The following is a 6,504-nucleotide window of genomic DNA, read 5'->3' as shown; positions in this document are numbered from 1 at the left end:
CCTTAAAGTAAAGAAACACAAAATTCTTGTGAAATCATTAAATTCATTCTCAAAATTTTGCTATTACAGATTACTTCAGACAAGGAATAGCAATAGTACAGACTCCACAGTTCTTAACCCGTTTTGACTAAAAGAAAAGAAAACAACATATGGAAAAGCAACAAAGCCAAATAAACAAGACTCGACCAAAGATTAATTTTCCAACTTAGGGGCCCGCGAGGCATCATTTGGCCTTTCCGCGGCCCTTGGTGTGAGGTCCCTCTGCAGGCTTTTCAACTCATTCATGATTCGATGGACGCAGACCATGATGGAAACAAGGAGGGTCTTCCGAGGCATTTGCTCGCATGCCAGGCATCTCATGTAGATGTAATGCCCAATCTCGTCGATCCTTCCTCGAATGTTGTCCCTTTCTGTGAACAACTGCCTTATCTGTCGGTTCTTCAATCCTAGTATTTGCGCATTGTTGGCAAGTTGATCCTGGAACATCTCCAGTTGTCTTTCCATTCTGGTCATTGCATCGTAACAGCGCCTTCTATCGGCTTGGGCACCTCGTGTTTGCTTGAAGATCCGCTCTTGAAGAGTGGAATTCGTTTCCCTTAATGTCCCGATGCTCAGTTCATAATCCCTTATGACTTGTTGCAGGCGCTGCCTCTGGGCCATTGTACCTTTTGCCCACTTGGTCCGCAATCTTGTTGTGCTAGCCTTGGATCTTTCCAAATCTTCCTGGCATTCCGCAACCTGATCCTTTAACCCCGCTATCAATCTTTTATCTGCCCGGCTTCTCAGCTGGTTATCAGCCTCCTTTTTCATCTTCCGGATCTGAGCTTTGAGGATCTCGCCTTCTCTGATTAACCTGTTCTTTTCTCCCTTGTGGGCAACAGACTGTAATTGGCATTCAAACTCCATATCCTGAACTTGTTGCTTCAGTTTGCCTGTTTCGACAAGATATTCCCGCTCTTTGGCCAACCAGCCCCACTGCTCTTGTGAAGATTTGGCAAATTCTTGCAGGTGAGGTCTTTTGGTCGGCCTTCGAGATGATGTCTCCCCTTTGTACCAGGCCTGATACCCGGGCGAAACTTCCCCTTTTGCCCGATTCATTACACAAGTATTTGCTTCTAAGTATTGACATTGGCTCCAAATTTGGCGAACCCTTGCTTCAGGAAACTAGCCGTCGGGACTGATCTCAATTACCTGGGTGCTTAGATCCTCGTCTTTCGGCACTATCTGACACCTCCCAAGTTGCCTTAAAACCCGATGCGGCGCGTATGGTTGAATGCTCTTAAGTCCCATTAAGAGAAAATGGGGCCTGGCTGCTGGCATGTATATGACTTTGTCGATCGGTAACCATCCTAGCGCCCACTGTATTTGACTGGCGTCGAGGGTACGGAAATATGAGGTCCATGCTGTGACTCCTTCAGGTAGGTAGGTCTCATTAACTCTGGTATAGAACTCCTCTATGCAGGTCTTTTCAGCGGATCCATGGCTCAGAAACTGGGCTCGGTGACATAGGTGTTCGGTCATCCACATTTGCAACAACAAATTGCAACCCTCGAAAAAGTTTCCTCCGACTTTGCAAGACGTGAGAGCCCGGAACATATCAGATACTATCATGGGCGCCAACGTACTATCTCTCTGTGTGAGCAACGTACTGACGACCCCTGCTATCTTTATGTCAATATTCCCGTCTTTTCTTGGGAATACTAAGAGTCCTAAGAAAGTTATCATGAAAGCAATCCGTTTATGTTCTTCCCACTTTTGACGATTACTTTTGCTGCACAACTGGTTTTCTGGCTTGTCGAATCCTCCTATGTGACCATATCTTTGATATATGAAACTCATGCTGCAAAAACCTTTTGCCAAGTCAGGGTTATGAATTGTTCTGACTATCTTTAAGGAGTCCAGAAATCGGTGTATTGCTACAGCTCTTGGAGCAATCAGATATTTGTGCCTCAAAGGAGTCTCAGCATTGCCGATATACCCTGCTATTTCTTCTAAAGTTGGGGTAAGATCAAAGTCCGAGAAATGGAAGACATTGTGCGCAGGATCCCAGTGGGGGACTAGTGCCCTTATGATATCTCTCCATGGCCTGATATCCAACAAACTCGTGAGGCCTTTCAGATACTTCTTGATTTCGTCATGCCCTTCTTTGCCTAAATCATTCCACCAGAGCCGCAATTGGAGGGGGATTTTATTCATGATTGAAAAGGGTTCATTTGGAGTCGTGCTCATTCTGCACATTTATTAATAAGATTTTAACAAACGAAACTTATTCTGATAAAAACAAAAATATATGCGATTTTTCTCAAAAGGATTTCTGAACACGACCTCTCAGCACTTCATGAACGAAGATTTTTAAGGTTGTGTGAAAAAAAAGAGGTGGCCGTCTGTACCAAGGCAGCCTTCCGGAGTTCCTTTCGGGAACATTTGGCTATTTTTGATATAAGCGGCATCACCCGACCTTGTGATAGAAAAATGTACTTAGCGTTTTTGCTACTTTTATTGATTTTCGAAAAATGGGAGGTTGGACCCGGCGGAGGTTGCCTACGTATCTCACACCCTATGAGAATCAAACCTGCGTAGTTCGGGCGATTTAAATGAACAAGCATCTCGTTTTTTATTTTATTTTTTTATTGCAAGACAAACCATTTTTGAAAACAAGGTAAAATAGCTCTTCATTTTTCAAAAAGATAAAATAATCTATTTTTCCAAACTAAAATAGACTCTTTTTTTCATTTTCTTTTCGACAAACGATTTTCCAAAAATAAACGACCTTTTTTTTTCTTTTTTTTTTCTATTTTTCTATTTTTCATTTTCTAAAATAATCAATTAATACCTTAACTGTTATGTCTCTTTTTGTTTCCTCTTTTCTCCTTTTTTCAACATTCCCAAGATTCAGAAACCGGTCAACATGCAGGTTTGAAACAAATATATGTACGCAACAAGTAAGATGCATCAGGATGGTCTTCTCTGTTTCAGGTTGCTATTCCTAGACGGATCCAACCCCTGTGTTAAGTCCCCTAAGTCAAAAATGCACATGATGTAGACAAGCGTTCCTACTAGGGATCCGGCATGAAGTCACGTTATTCTATGTTCAAAACCTGGGTCAGTGTTCTAGACAGTGTACCCGAGCGGACAACTCGAGCTGAGGAAGGAGCTCCTTTCCGGGAACCAAAAGGCCAGCCGGCTTAGGAACTTTCCGAGCCTCTTTTATTTAGGGTATGACACTAACAGAATAGGGAGTCTCAACCAGTAAGCACATCCCCGGAGGTAAGAAGAGAAAGGTTTCGGCACAATTTATATACAGTTCAAATAGTATCGAAGCGGTAAAAGCAGCATTTAGCACATTAGGCTCAAAACATGTAAAAAGCAGATAATAAATAAAGCCAAATAATAACAATTATTCTAAGCTCGAATTCTTAACCCTGAACCAGTGGTTCTGGGCACATATTCCCCAGCAGAGTCGCCAGAGCTATCACACCTCCTTTTTCCGCATCCGCGGGGGTACAAGGGAGTTTTTTCCAATTAAAGGACAATCGAAACGGGATCGGTTTATTTATTTCAGAGTCGCCACTTGGGAGATTTAGGGTGTCCCAAGTCACCAGTTTTAATCCCGAACCGAGGAAAAGAATGACTCCATATTACAGTCTGCGTACCAGAAATCCGGATAAGGAATTCTGTTAACCCGGGAGAAGGTGTTAGGCATTCCCGGGTTCCGTGGTTCTAGCACGGTCGCTCAACTGTTATATTTGGCTTGATTATCTGATTTTTTATATATTGAACTTATGTGCAAATTTTAAATTTTGACCGCTTTTATTATTATCTTTTACGAGAATTGCAACGTCGTGAAAATATATCTCGAACCACGTTACATCAATGCACCCGTGGTTATTGACATATCTTGACTCGGTTGAGATTTGGATTTGGGTCACATAAATGTGCACCCGAATTAAGGAGAATAAATTATTAAGACGCGCCTAAAGCAATTAACGTATTGTTATTTTGGGGAAGGCCGTAAAATTTGCTAAACGGTCTGTCCCGAATTCTAAGTATTTTAATATATATGCATTTAGAGGGCCCCGCAGCTTCTACATTTTTTTTTGTCGAGGCTCGTCTCATTTATTATTAAAAGGAATTTACAACGTCATGGAAATGCATCTCGGGCCACGCCACAATCAATGTGCCCGTGACTAGAGACATATTTCGACTCCGTTGAGATTTGGATTTGGGTCACATAAATGTGCACCCGGGTTTAGGGAGATAACATTATTAAAGGCGCGCCTAAAGCAACTAGCGCATTATTATTTCGGGTAGGGACGTGAAATTTGCTAAACGGCCCGTCCCGGAATCTAAGTATTTAATACGTATATTTTGTGAGGCCCCCGCAATTTGTACATTTTTATGTGGCGAAGCTCGTCTCGTTTTTATTATTCGAGGGCAAACTTAAGACAACTACGATTTTCTACCAATGAAGTCATCCGAGGTTAAACAAAAAAACAACGATTCTAACAGGAAATAATATCCATGGTAAAAATGAAAAAAAAAACAAAGCAATTTAACAAAGACGATACACAAACCGTTCATATGCTCACATTTACTTTAAGCATGCAGTAATTAAACATAGAATAAACATTTTTAACACAACAACAAAAAATTGCATTGTTGACATTCATCAATATCGAATATTCTCATTTTTTGCCTTGAACCATAATATGCAAAACGAATGAAATGAAACAAAGGACGAAGAACACTAACCTTCGAACCTTGACAATCCTAGAACGACAAACAGTGCCTCCTACGGAACTCGAACCTGACCTTACTCGACGAGGAACAATGTCGAAACCTCGGACAAACACCTCGACGTACCGGACCTCGACGAACCAAAGACGACCTCGATGGAAAGCTCGGACCCAAAACTGTCAACGCCCAGAGATGTGGGCTGTTGTTGATTGTTTTTCGACGCAGCAGGCCAATACGAGGGGATGGAGCAGAAGGGGTCGAGGGATAGTGACGATGTAGCAGTGGTTCCGACGAGGAAGCAGCAGCTACTGCTTGATAGCAGCTGGGGCGTGGGGGGTCGTCTGTGGGTTTGGCTAGTGAGGAAGATGATGGGGAGTTGGTTGCGTTTGGACGTGGAGATGGGACGATAGGGCTGGACGATGTAGCAGCGATAGCTGCTGCTTGACGGGTGGTTGCTGGAGGCGGAAGCAGGTGGTTAGGGTGGTTGACGGGCCTGTTTGGTGGTGGTTCCGACGTCGTTGGGTCGTCGACTTGTGGTGGTCGCAAGGTGGGTTTTTGGGTAGGGTTTCGTTCGTTCTTCTTCTTTTCTTGAGGAAGAAGATGAACAGTGATCGCCGGGTTTAATGGAGGATCGCCGGACTGGTTGGATGGAGCTACGAGGAGGAGGAGTGGTCGCGCGGGCGGTGACGACGATGGAGGTGGTGTTTGGGTGGTGCTCCGTTAGGGTTTTGTTCTCTTCTCTTCAGGAAGGAGAAGATGAACAGTGTTTTCTTCTTTCAAAAATTTCAAAGTCCCCCCCTTTCAGCAAAATGTCCGTGTATTTGATACCCCATGCCAAGAAAAATGAGCCCCACGCGTGGTGGGCATAAACATACTTGGTTTATACTTGGTTCCCCGTGTACGGTGTTCCGTCCGTGTTCCCCACGCGTGGTGGACTCGGATTATTATGGGCTAGGTCCGAAAATTAGGCCTAAAAGCGGGTAAGTTAAAACCCAAATATTATTCTTTTGCCCGGACCCGAGAATAAGAACACGACGTTGTTCGACTAATCCTATGTAAGCAAAGTAACTACCAAAAATAAGACTAATATTTAAAACAAAACTATATCTTTTTTAAAAAAAATATTTTTTCAAGATTTAAAATAGCTATAAAATATTAATAAAACTATATATATTATTTTTTTTTGTAATTTTCGTTTTTATATAAAGATAAAATATAAAGTAATATTTTTTTTTGTATTTTTCAAAATTAAAATGACTACAAAACATTAATAGAACTATATTTTTTGGTGATTTTCGAAATTATATAAAGTACATTTTTTTTTTGTATTTTTTCAAGTTTATGAGAAATACATAAACTAAAATTTATATATATATTTTTTGTAATTTTTCTTTTTGCGACGAAATAAAGTAAAATAGTCAAAATAGCTATATTAGACCTAAATTCACATATTCACGCTAAAAATGTGAAAATTCTCGGGGAGGGTCAAAAATCAGGTGTCTACAGTAGTAATATAAAGATATTCAATCTTTTCATCATTTGTAGTCTCAATATGATAACCATTTTGGTGAATATCTTTGAAACTTAATAAGTTTCTTTGAGATTTACTACAATATAGTACTTCATCAATAGCCAAATTTGTTCCTCTTGGTAGTAATAAATTGGCTCTTTCAGAACCTTCAATTAATCTTGTACTACCGGATATTGTATTAACATTCGCTTCTTTCATTACCAAATAAGAGAAATATCTTTTATAGTGTGTGTTGT

Source organism: Nicotiana tabacum, chromosome 22 (genome assembly GCF_000715075.1).
Source record: "Nicotiana tabacum cultivar K326 chromosome 22, ASM71507v2, whole genome shotgun sequence".
Taxonomy (NCBI): Eukaryota; Viridiplantae; Streptophyta; class Magnoliopsida; order Solanales; family Solanaceae; genus Nicotiana; species Nicotiana tabacum.
This window is presented reverse-complemented; position numbering follows the sequence as displayed.